We start from the raw sequence: 13,235 nt of genomic DNA, 5'->3' as shown, positions 1-13,235 counted from the left end.
GAGACAAGGACTTACTTCTCAGTGTCAACAACTAGGGGACTCAATCCTTGTAGCAGATTTTGAGGTACCATGTGAAATGTGTCACAGTGAAGGATGAACTATAGAAGCATTTGTCCATGATTCTCATTCTCTACTCATAGAGGCTGACCACTTGGTATGCCAATTCCTCTGTGTTTGTCAATACATCAATTGAGCAAGCTCCCAAGAATTTGGCCAAAATCCCCTGAGAAGAAAACTAGAGAAATACAACAGAAATTTTAGATGTAGCATTCTGGTGAAACAAAGGAATTGTCTGTCATGGCTACATCTTAAAAACCACAGGTTAGTCTGAGAGATGTGACATATACTATCAGAGGTGTCTGCTACAATGTATCTTCATAGTTTACCCATTGTAAAGATGATAAAAAGCTCTATATCACTAGGAGGATTAGACGTTGTCTGTCTTAAGTGTTCACATAACGAATAATACATGAAGGTTGCTCAGTAAAAATTTGGTAAATTTGGAGTTTGAGCATGGTGTTGAAAATCTTCTGCTGGCTAACATTTGCTTTTGCTTCTTTTTTCTCTCTAGTCTCTTTAATGTCATCATTGCTGTAACCAAAGTGATCTATTAAAAGCCCAGGGTCTTTTTTGATGATATTTGTGTATCAAGTCTCTTCCTTATCAAAAAGCTCTGCATTTCACTGGATACCCTGGAGGAGAGGGAGTAGACAGTTACCAGCAGCTCCAGTTCATAAAATGATGCTCATAATGTCTATCTATTCTATAACCTCATTTTTGTTCCAAACACATAGAAATCTCATTTTGTTAATATCAGACTAAGAACAAGTGCTTGTTAATATCTGAATGATTGACAAACTCAATGGTTGTTTTCAGTTTCTGCCTTTGTGAACAGACTGCGGAATTTGACACAGTTGTCTGAACCCTTTTCTTTTTTTTTTCTTTTTTTTCTTTCTTTTTTTTTTTGTCTTTTTTGTCTTTTGAGGGCCGCACCTGTGGCATATGGAGGTTCACAGGCTAGAGGTCTAATTGGAGCTGCAGCTGCCAGCCTACACCACAGCCACAGCAACGTTAGATCCAAGCCGTGTCTGTGACCTACACCACAGCTCACAGCAACGCCAGATCCTTAATCCACTGAGCGAAGCCAGGGATTAAACCCTAAGCTCATGGTTCCTAGTTGGATTTGCTTGGGCTGCACCACAACAGGAACTCCTGCACCCTTTTCTTTAAGTGCTCTGGTCACCACTCTGCCTGAGTCTCTTTATTTCTCTCTCACTTCTTTGTTTTCTTTCAGATATCTCTCCTTTGCCTCCTTCTTAATATTTGTGTTGACAAATTTTCCATCCTTGGCCCTTTGCTATGTTCTGGTAGTCCTTTCCTAGACACCTTGGGGACAGAAGAAATCATCGGGTCTGCAGATTATTTGGCTATTTTATTGTAAATGGCCACATACCGACACCACCACACTAAATGCTTGAACGAGTTACCTATAAACTGAATGCACTAAGAAACATGGTTTATTTCATCAACATGTACTACTAGAGGAAATGAAATATAACAAAGACCAATCCAGATCTTCTATTTCTCAAAAAAAATTTTTTTTTTTTTTGAGACAAAGCTAGGCCTGTATCTCTGCACACAAAAGGTGGCTTAGACTGAATGACAGCCTTCTGCCTTTAGACCAGTGAACTCCTAAACTATACACATATCTGCTTCCTCATCCATGTATGGTTTCATCTCCTTCCTCACAACCTTCTCCAAACTTTAAATAGGAGGGTAAAGAGTAGAAAACAAGATAAACTTCTACCCAACATATCTTCAGTCTATTCCCTATCATTACCTTCATGGTCAAATTCATTATTGTTCATTAGTTCTTAGTCAAATTTCCTTGGCTAGTCTTCTTGGCTATCCTTGGGTCCCTTGGCTTTGCCTTGCCTTTGTAATTTTTCATGTAACACTCAAATTGCTTCTTAGTCTCTTTTTCCCCCCTTGCTTCCATCCTGATACCACATCTTTATATTTTAGCATTTTAAATTAATTCATTTGTTTTTGGCTGTACCCACAATGTACAGAAGTTTCTAAATGAGGGACTGAACCCACATCACAGCAGTAACAATGTCAGATCCTTAAACACTAGGCTACCAAGGAACTCCTATTCTGGCATTTTAAAAAGATTCATTTTCAGAATAATCATCTATCTCTCTATGTCACCCTGTGGCTAACATTCGGAGAGACAGATGGCTTAGGGGAAATAGCACTAGATCAGGGCGATGCCCTGTGCATCCTAATTGTCCCTGAGTCAGTAAGTAAGACCTTTGGAAATCACTTCCCTTCTTGGGTCTTTGCAAATGTAGGACAGAATGTTGAACTATATTATCGTGAAGGGTCATTCTGGCTAACTAGGTTTTTTTTTTGTTTGGTTCGTTGGTGTTTTTTTTGTTTGTTTCTTTTTTGTTTTTTGCCTTTCTAAACTAGAAAAGCTAGGTTCCCAAAGGGGAGAAAGTCTCCTAAGTAAATTTTGACCAGATTTATGGTGCCCTTTAATGTGCTTTTGACAATTTTATGTAACTTTGCATTTTAATTCCTAATAGCCCTCTTTCAGAGTATACTGACAGTTCAGTTATTTTTCACAAATACTTACACTCTGGTAAATATGACTGGGCTGATACACTTTTTCATAAACTCCCTTCCCCCCACGTATACCTGCAGGAATTATCTTAGAAGTGAAATAGTGGTCTCTAAGGAGTCAGAGCTAAATTCTAAACATTGAACCGCAGTAAGCATTTTTTTTTTCCCAACAGAGTAAGAACAGAATTGCCTGTTTAGTTAGTTAGTTAGTTGTTTTTTTCAGGTTTTCCCAAGGAGTCAATCCTAGAATCTGAGCTTGGATCCAATGGCACTGACCCTCTCTGAATTTCAACTCTCATTTTAGAATACCTTGATGCTTCTGTAAGAACAGAGATAGGAATGACCCTCCAGTGGTTTAAAAAAAAATGCTTTTGATATACCTAGTGCAATGTTGGGGAGCAAACTAAGACATGAGTGCATGTGGATTTTAAATAATAATAACCCGCATTATTCTCACCACTACTCAGGTTTATATCTTTAGTCCTATTGTACCCAATGACTACTGAGATTCATTGGCAAGTTATGGAACTTCTGTTCCAAAATTGAATAATATTCATCTCCAGATATTTGTGCAGATTCAGTCCTAGGAATGGCACAAGTTTCTAACATATATTCACTGTGGACTTGTTAACTTCACAAATTTATTTGGGTCTCAGTTTCTCCAGGAGACAAAAATAAGGCATTTGGAAAAGAATAGATTTCATCCTACTCAGTCTTTCTTTTGGTATTCTATGATTTTAGCATATTATTTCGGGGGGTTTTCTCCTGGCATGTAAGGAATATTCATGCTTTTATTTCCTATTAATCCTAAAGTTCTGTGATTTATTCCCTTAAGTTTTACAAAGTAATTACTTGCAAGAGCTCTTCCTTGTATGAACTGTAATAAAAATGACTTAAGAAAAATGGTTAGTTCTTGCATAAAATTAAGCAGAAATTAAATTAAAAGACAGGACATCTGTTCATTTTACATCAAGCCTTTGAGGATGTTCCCAATGAACTGCAGAGTTGGTGGTAATAAGGAAAACTAGGAGAACTTTTGATGTCTGTAATTGAACTTTCTTATCTCCATACCATGGAACACTCCATTTCCTATTTCCTGCCTAATTTGAGCCCAAACTTCCTATTGTGATGCAGGAAGTTCCATCAACCAATGAGTCAACTGGTGAAAGAGGAATCTTCCCTTTTCAAACAGACAGTATCCAGGAGTAAAGAGTGAACTGTGTGGCTATATAATGTAAAGAGAATGAAATATAATAACTTTCCTTCATTTTATGTTAAGAACTGTATTTACATGTACATTCATTATTTCAATAAATCCTCCACACAAACCAGAACACAATAAAATAAGTCCAAAGGGCTGGTTGGAACCATGGAACTATCTTTTCCAGAAAGGTACCAAAGAAGTGTGAATATGTGAGATAATAGGATCTTAAATTTACTGAGCACCTATTATATGTAAAGCAGAGTATGAGGTACTTTTGATCTAATTTGTTTCCTCTGAATCTCAGACAATCCCATGAGGTAGAATATCATTCATCTCTGTTTTCTAGATTAGAAGTATAAGATGCAGAGAAGTTAAGTAATTATCTCCTGGTCACGTGATAATGATGTTCACTTAGGATTAAAGATAGATAATTAATTATAACCTTAACTTTTCAGGGTCAGAAACAGACACAGCCTCACAGTGCTTTCCATCTAGGGGGTGAATATTCCTTCATGGAGCCATGAGGACAGAGGGAGAGTTTTGTCTAATAAGCTGAACACAGAAACACTTGCTCTTATAATCACATCCTATAACTTCCAAGAAAAAGAGTAACAGTGATCAGAGGCTGTTAATAGGACTGATGTAATTTGGAGGGAAGTTAAGACAAAGCAAAACTACTACTGTATTTTAATATAATGATAAAGCAGTTTCATTTTTCAATAGATTTCTTTCTTTCGTCTCAGAATACAAGGGAAAATTGGGCTTATTTCAAATTCCCTCCAGATCAGAAAATGAATACAGATGAGAAAGTAGCATTTCTTGAGATCATGAAATAAATTTTACAAATTACCAAGGATTTAAAAATTCCAATCCCTTCCACTAATATGGCCTGTGAAAGGAAAAATAGGAAATGGGTACAATAAGGGAACTAAAATGGCAGAGAATGGTGGAGAGAGAGGGAGAGAGAGAGAGAGAGAACTTCAGGAAGGAAAAGTTCTCCTGCTAAGAACCCTGAGAGCTCAGGGGAAGAGCTGGCAGTGGTCACTGCGGAAGGATTAGTAAAGAAGGCATCTGTTGGGGACAGGTGGCAGCCCAATAGAGAGGGAAATAGAGGCACTGGGTATCAGAAAAAGAAAGTATAAATTAAAAAGTCTTAAATACACTCTTCTATTAAAAAAACCCTACTTGATGTGTATTAATGATAATATCCCCATTTTCAGTGAGAATGGGGATTATGCAAGGCTTTAGCCTCCATGTGTTATCTGGCTATGAAATTTTGTTAAAGAAAAATGTAATCAAAAGTGGAGACGCATAATCTGATGCTATAAATAGCAAACATTCCCAGAAGTGTTGGGAGGAGAAATGTCACACCTCTATAGAGATTTTTGGAAAGTGTGACGAGAAGAAACAGAACAAAGTATGCTGGGAGAGGTTTCCCCACATCAGTGAACCATGAGAGAGAAAAGTATTTCCCTTCACAGAAACACTCTTGTCTATTGAGACTCCAGTACCAAAAATATTTCTGCCATTTACCAGCACAGTGACTACTTCATTTCCTTCATAGTCCCTGTGACTCCCTTCTTGCTGAAGCGAAGTCCTCCTGAGGATCTTCCCAGTTCCTTTTTCCTGATAATATTCTCCTTAAGTCTATTTTTGATTATGAATTTGTCTATTTCTACCACTTTAATTATTTGTTGCAGGAAGTATAAAAGATAAAAACATTTCTAGGAAGAGACAGAAAAATAGAAACCAGTTGAAATAGTTGGTGATCCTCTATATAGGAGCATTGACAATGTAAACTGTAATTTCTGTTTGCTTTTTAAACTGTAATTGTCTGCGTTGATGATGAAATTACTGAGGTGTAAAGGGAAACCTCCTTGAGGGAGTGTCCTGTAGTTTTTGTAAACTTGGTTTTGTTCATGCTTACCCTTACCTTTTAATGCTGGACCGAGATAAAGGTGTCCAGGTTCTAAGAATTTCTAGGAGAGCCCAGGAATTTCTCTTTTTCATTTTTCTCTTTTCTTTTGCATTATCCACTCTACCAGGCTCTTGTGAACTGACAGTAGACAGCAAATGAAACTAAACAGATGTTTTCATAGTGTCTCTTGAGGCATCTGCATAGTGTGTATTCTGGCATTGCTGCTTCCACTGGGAATCCTCTCATATGAACCAGGGGTCTTGCCCATGGCCAAGACATGTTTTGACTTAGACTCAGGTCTTTGGGAGTCAAAGACCTCTGCAGATAAATACCACGTGGTAAGGAAAGAGGATGTCTGGCAGAGACCAGAGACTGCATCCTGGCTGCTGAAGCCTGTATTGGGTGCCCTGGGAGTGCATATGAGCTTCTGTCTTCAGAGGACGGTGTCTTTAACCCCTAGATCTGGGTTTTGAGTGTTATCTCAGCTCTTGAAGAGAGAGTTTGTTCTCCTCTGAAACATATATGAGGTAGCCAACAGCACCTTAGAACACTGCAGGAAGAATGTAAGAGTGTGTGAGTGGGGCTCTGGTCAGCTCTGAGGAAGTGTGACTGAACCAGCCTTGAGGCTCTGGAGGCCTGGCTAGAGAGCTCTCCATGGAAAGGGGACCTCTTCATAGGCCAGAGTGAGTACTCCTGGCTTCACCCTTAAACTTGGGTGAGTACACCCTTAAACTAGGGTGTCCAAGAAAGGACTGTTGCGGATGCCCATTAACAGATCATAATACAGAGAAGAAGAAGAGCCCCAGCCTTGCCACAGAACATCTCAAACCCTTGATGTGGACAGCAGCATGATTACCTCTTCTGTCTGAGGACACTGTGACATCGAAAAACCAAGGCTGTGCTTCTAGGTTAACTTTGACGCCTTTGGTTTTATTGCTTAGAATGATAAGTTCGCTCTTTGGAAGCATCTTGGCTCTATATGCAAATGAGACGTTGGGCAGGCCCATCATATATCTTGGTCCCATTTAGGCTCTTTGCTGGGGATTCAAAAATAACTAGGCACTGTGACAGCTCAAATGATCACATGTCCCCAGAATCTATCTAAAGACATGGTATAAATAAATAGAGGAAGAGATGCATAGAGGCTAGAAATGGAGTTCCCAGGGGATACAAATATGCCAATGTTTCAAGTATTATCTTTGGAAAACGACACATGGCTTTGGACCTAAATACACCTACTGCTGGACAAATGTAACTCCAGAGTGGAAATGAAACTGCCGTATAGTCTCAATAACCACAGAGAGGGATGTCCCTGAGCTAATAATCTTTGTTCTGGTTCCATCTAGTTACTATTTACCACCCTATTCCAATCATCTTCCCTGTCAAGCCAAACTAAACACTGCGAGGTAGAGAGGATACAGCAATAGACCAGGAATGAAGTCCCCACCTCCATGGAAACTGCCATCCTATTACTGAAGCAAACAATCAACAAATAAATATATAACACATTGGATTGTGACCCAGCAAAAAAATATGTAACACATTTGATTGTGCCAGCAATGAACTCTGGCAAAGAAGATAAAGAATGCTGAAGGATGGGGGGCTTTATATTACCTGGGGTTATCAAGGAAGACTTTACCAACAAGAAGCACATTTTAACAGTGATATGAAGAAGTGAGGACGTAATCTCCCCCGCTGTTTGGAGGAAGAGTGTCTCAAGCAGAGGGAACAGCAAATACAGTGACCCTGAGGTGGGAAAAAAACTGGAGTCCCCGTCAATGAGGAGACGTGAACAGGGAGGGAAGAAAGGGTGAGAAGTGAGGTCAGAAAGTAGCTGAAGATTTTGGAGGGTGTTGAACAGTGGAATTACATGATTTCATTTACATTTTATCAGGATCATTCTCTCCAGGAGTCTGACAAAAAGGCCACAAAGCAATGAGGTAGGAGATGTGATGTGAGATGCAAACACATTTTTTTTTTTTTTGGAGAAGTTAAAAGCATTTTGATGTGAGCTTGCAGAAGATTTACCAGAGTGAAGGGGAGTCGGGTTTAATAATGCAACAAAGGAAGAGAAGAATTACCACTATGATGGAAATTAGAGAAGAGAAGGGATGGAATCTAGTACATTGGTGGAAGGATTGATTTATATGAGTTGACAGTAAATCCAAATTAATTAACAGAATGCAGATCTATGTAGGGGACTATACATAGAGATGGATAAACATGACAGTTTGGTCATGTGGAAGTCCTTGCATTTTCTAGGTGAAATAAAAAGCAAGATTATTAGCTGAGATTGAGGATTAAGGAAATCATAAGGTAGTTTTTTTGTTTGTTTGTTTTTGTTTTTGTTTTTAAAATCAACTTACTTTTCTTTCAAAGCCCTTCCTTTGTCCAGGTCACCCTTCATGAGGGCACAACAGGAGCCACCTGCCCTACACCTGTTGTAGCTCTGGGACAGCTATGTTCCTAACAACCCGTAAGCACTAAGTTTACTCAGGAAAAGTCAATGGGACTTACACTGCTGTCATCCTATGAAACTTTTAACACAAAGCGATTTTTTTTCCAGCCAGAGGTGCCAAACCCTCTTTAAATGTTCTTCACAGAAGCAATCAGATCCAGAAGTCATATCTTTAGAAAAGCAGCCTTCCTCTTTCTCAAAGCAAACCAGGCGCATAAGTAAGGAGTATTCTTGCGATAGGCAGCCTGCTAAGCCACATAAAACCGGGCCATTATTCCTTGTGCCCTTGTAGGTATTTTAGCTTTTAAATGGTGATACTATCATTTTAATTAAAGCTGAAGTTTCTTCAGCATTCAATTCAAAAAGAGACCACAAGGCTCCATTCTACAATAGAAACTAAAGCCTTAGTCCATCAGTAAAACAAAGTGTATGGATGAAGAAGGTAGGCAGAGTGGGAAGGTTTCAAAATTTGATGGTGGGAGATTGGTGTCACAAGGGTGTGACAAAGAGCTACTCCCAGGACTGTGAAAGTATACTCATAAAATTCCTTTTATGAAGTATCAGATTAGATACAGGAAAAAAAGCCTAAAAGTCAGGGACTGTGTAGGGAGTGAGATAGACCTGTTGAGTATCTTAGCCTATCTTCTTTAATTGCTAGGTGATAGGAGTAATCGAATTAATATGCCCATTTTTACACACAGGATATGAAGATACTGTCCTGGCCTAAATCCATGGATGTCCGCTGTTCCTCCTAATTGTAACACACAGATATGCCACCAGGCATTAATAAATGTTCCCTGGAAGGGCAATATCAACATCACCCTAGACCGAAAACCACTGGTACAGACTAAGGGCCCTGTATAGTAAGTATATAGAGCATGTATATTCTTGCCCTGCAAAGATATTTTATTAAAAAATAAAATAACAGAAGTCAGAACTTTTCCCATTTCCAACACACTAGAGCAAGGATTTTTTTTCTTAGCAAAGTTTTTGTTTCAACAGCTTTTAAAAAACCTTATATGTAGGAACAAATGCAACACTGTATATATTGAAAGTGCAAAACCAGATCAAGATAATTAACACATTGCCTTATACAATTAACTGTGTGTGTGTGTTGGGGGGGTAAGAATGCTTAAGATTTGCTCTAAGCAGCTTTCATGTATACAATTCCATATTCTGAACTACAGACACCATGTTGTATTTTATTCTTATTTTTTTAATGATTTTTATTTTTTCTATTACAGTCATGTTGTATTTGAGATCCTCAGAACTTATTCTTCTCATAATTGAAATTTGTTTTTGTTTTTGTTTTCGGTTGCACCTGCAGCATATGGAGGTTCCCGGACCACAGCTGAGACCTACACCACAGCTGCAGCAATGCTGATCCTTCACCCACTGTGCCACAGTGGGAACTCCTCCTAATTGAAAATTTGTATCTCCCAACTTACATCACTCCATTCCCCTCTCCCCAGAGCCCTTGAGAAATATCATTCAATTCTCTGTTTATATTACCGAGGTTTTATACTTCATGTTGGTATTTTGGTGGTTATTTGGTGTAAGTCTCTCCTTTGAGATATCTATCCTTGGATGTAGAATAACTTTGGATCAAATTGGTGGAACCTGTATTTGGAGCCTTGTGCCTCAGGGGCCTCTATACTTTAGAGTATCGTTCAGGAAATTTTCTAACTCCTTGCTAGTGCCTGGGAGCCACCAGGCTGGCAGTGACAAATGAGCAGGGCGCCCTGAGCCCAGATCCCACATTGAATCCAGTGCCTAGGCTCTCACATACTTCAGGGATGGCCCTAGGTCCATGACAAGATTGAGACTAGGAACCTTCAACCAAATACTTATTCCAGCTCTCCCAGGATTCCTCTTTGGGGTTGTGACAGTTACAGCTATTGCCAAGAAAGGCCAAGTACTGATACGCATTTTATTAACAGATTGACACAATTATCAAGTCTCGCTGATAAAAGTAAACATAGGTTATTTATCTAAAGAAACTGTGAGATTTAAGGTGTCTCCAATGCCCCCCCCAAAAAAAATCTGCATTATGTGTCCATAGGTGAATTATTGTTGGTAATGTGTTTGTGGACTTCCTCAGATTCTGAATGGATCAGTACGTTTTGATATTAGCCTCAGAAAGAAATCTGGATTTTGAAAATGTGGGTCCACTTTGATCATCTATGCACTTATACGTTCACCTTACAAAGGTGTTTATCTTTTGAGAGTTCTTAGTGACTTGCAAATTTCTCTTGAAATCTTTTAAGTTTTAAGATAATTTGTGAAACCCATGAAAGCTGGCATACAAGCGAGTCAGTTTTAGGGCTGCAGTAATGTATTTACGATTGCCTTTAGATCTTAGGAGAAGTTTTAGTCTGTTGTCTTTTTCAGAAACATCCCTGATCTGCTCCTCTCTGAAAAAGTCTTACTTTGCTAGCAGTGCCCTCACAGTAAGGTGTATCGTCCTATAACTTGCTGCAGTTTGTACATCAGATTTGCCACACAGACAAAAGGTCTTAACCAGGTCAGATCATTTTTGGCTTTCTTGACTTTTAAATGTTAACACATCATTAAAGGAAGTTCAATTAAATTCTCATCCTAGATATTTTATACAAGTTGGGTATTTGTAGTACTTCTGTGCCATTCTCGTTTGATATACTAGTGATGTGAATGACAGGTCTTGGTCTTATAGCTTTTATAGGGTACACAAATTCCAATAGTGTTCCATTACCAAAACTGTCTAAGTTTTATGAACCCATTTTCAATAAAATAGCACTTTTTTTTAACCCAGTAGATGCCTATGATGTAGCATGATTTAGACTATATGAGAATCAAGGGAGAAATGAGACATCAAAAAATCTTGGAGCTGGAAGGAGAGCTAATATATTAAACTATCAACAATAGGCCAAACAAAAATCTCATTCATACTTTACAGCAATTCGGTGCTATAGGTATCAGTAATCTCATTTTAAAGGTGATGAAATTAATGTTCAAAGGAATACTTGACCAGTTATTTATAAATGTAGATGCAAAACTCCAATTTAGAGCTCACCAAAACTCATACTTTTCTTTAGGATAATCTGAAGTATTTCAAAAGAGAAAAGACAATAATACAAAGACCTTTGTTGTGAAAATAAAGGTCAGGAACCAAAGGACCATCTGGCTGTGGTCTTCTAGACCCATGGAGTTTATTAAAAACTAATTGACTACCAATTTATTATTAATCAAAGGCATACACAACCCACAAATCATAATGTTTTTTTTGTTTACACGCGAAAGCCAAAGTTATTAGGTTTAGTTCAAATGAGAACATGCATATAAGTAAAAATATGAGGATGATCTGATTTGGACAGGAATTTCCCCAGCTACATCTATGATTCTTAATAGCTTTTAAAAATTTATTCTGGAAAATAGGGCAAGGAACCTCATTATTATCTCTGTAGACTTTTTTATGAATGCAGAAACTTGATTTGGAATCACTGGTTGGTTGACCCTCTACTTATCTGAGTAAATGAAACTTATTTCACTAAATCTCATAAGAAAAATCAAAGGTAGGGCCAGAATTAAAACCCAAGTTTTCTGTCCCCGAGAACATTATTTTCATGACACAAATATAATCTAATGTTAAATATATTTTATTCCTGTAACCTCACTTCCATCTGTACATATGTATATATATATGTGTGTGTGTGTGTGTGTGTGTGTGTGTGTGTATACACATATACATTTAGTTTTTTACAAAAAGCCTTAGTCTAAAATCTAAGAGAAGTCAGAATAATAGAGAAAGGTCATATTTAGCAAAGGGAATTCTAGATATTTATTTTTACTCATTTACTTAATACAGTTTAAACAAGATACCTCTAATGAATGAAAACATTTACTAATTTTAGAAAGTTGTATAGAAATAAAGTAGAAATAAATGAAAATGAGAAATGTATTGGCTTATCTAACTCGACAGTTAAGGGATAAGTTAAGCTCAGCTAGATCCAGGTGCTCTAATGTTTTCAGGGCAGTATTTCTTGGTGCCACTTTCTTCTGTGGAGCCTTCATTCTTAAAGAGATGTTCTTCACACAGTTTGCAAAATGGCCAAAAGTGACATCAGGTTTAAGTGGTTCTTGAAACTTGCCTTTCCATGTTTACTGTATCATGAACTTTGAAATAACTCTCAAGGGTACTTCTCTAGTCTACCGTACTTAGGCCAATAGTTGTAGACACAGAGGGTACCAGGGTTGCCCCAAACCAAGTTATTCATTTATACCTGCAACCACTGGTGGCACTGTGATTGGCAGTCCAAAAATACCACATGAGGTGGGGAACAGGAAATCCCTTACCCCAAGGGAAATTGGGCAAATATCTTTCCATTACAAATTTCCATAGAAAAGACCAAAGAGATTGTAAAAGGCCATTTATTTTACAAACCATCACCACAGCAGTTTCTCTACTCAATATCATATATATATATATATATATATATATATATATATATATAATTTTTTTTGTCACACCCATGGACTGCGGAGGTTTCTGGGCCAGAGTTCAAACCCAAGCCATAGCAGTGACAATGCAGGATCCTTTACCCACTGAGCCACCAGGGAATTCCACCAACACAACCTATATTTTGCTTAAGGTTAAAGCATCCCTAAAAATAAAGCTACATTTTTTATACCCTTAAGCACTTGTAACTTATATCTCTTTTCCTCATGCAATCAATGGAAAATTGTGTAGACCATTTTTTTATGCAGTAATGATAGTATCAAATATAATATATCATTATCAATGTGTCTTCTACAAGAACAGCCTCAGAAAATCTTGCTTCCACTCTCAAGATCTTTTACGTATTTCTTAGTATCATATAAAGGCATGAGAAAGTCACTTCTCTAGGTGAAAATCCACATCTACACATGGTTTGTGACCTACTTGGTGCAAGTTTTCCTGGACTGATAGGTAGCAAGGAGGTGATAGCCTCCTCCCCTTACATCTCTGGAAGAGAGGAGGAAATAATTTGCATTTTAACATGCACCACTTT

This window comes from Sus scrofa, chromosome 6, assembly GCF_000003025.6.
Source record: "Sus scrofa isolate TJ Tabasco breed Duroc chromosome 6, Sscrofa11.1, whole genome shotgun sequence".
NCBI lineage: Eukaryota > Metazoa > Chordata > Mammalia > Artiodactyla > Suidae > Sus > Sus scrofa.
The sequence above is the reverse complement of the archived record's forward strand: the minus strand, read 5'-3'. Positions refer to the sequence as shown.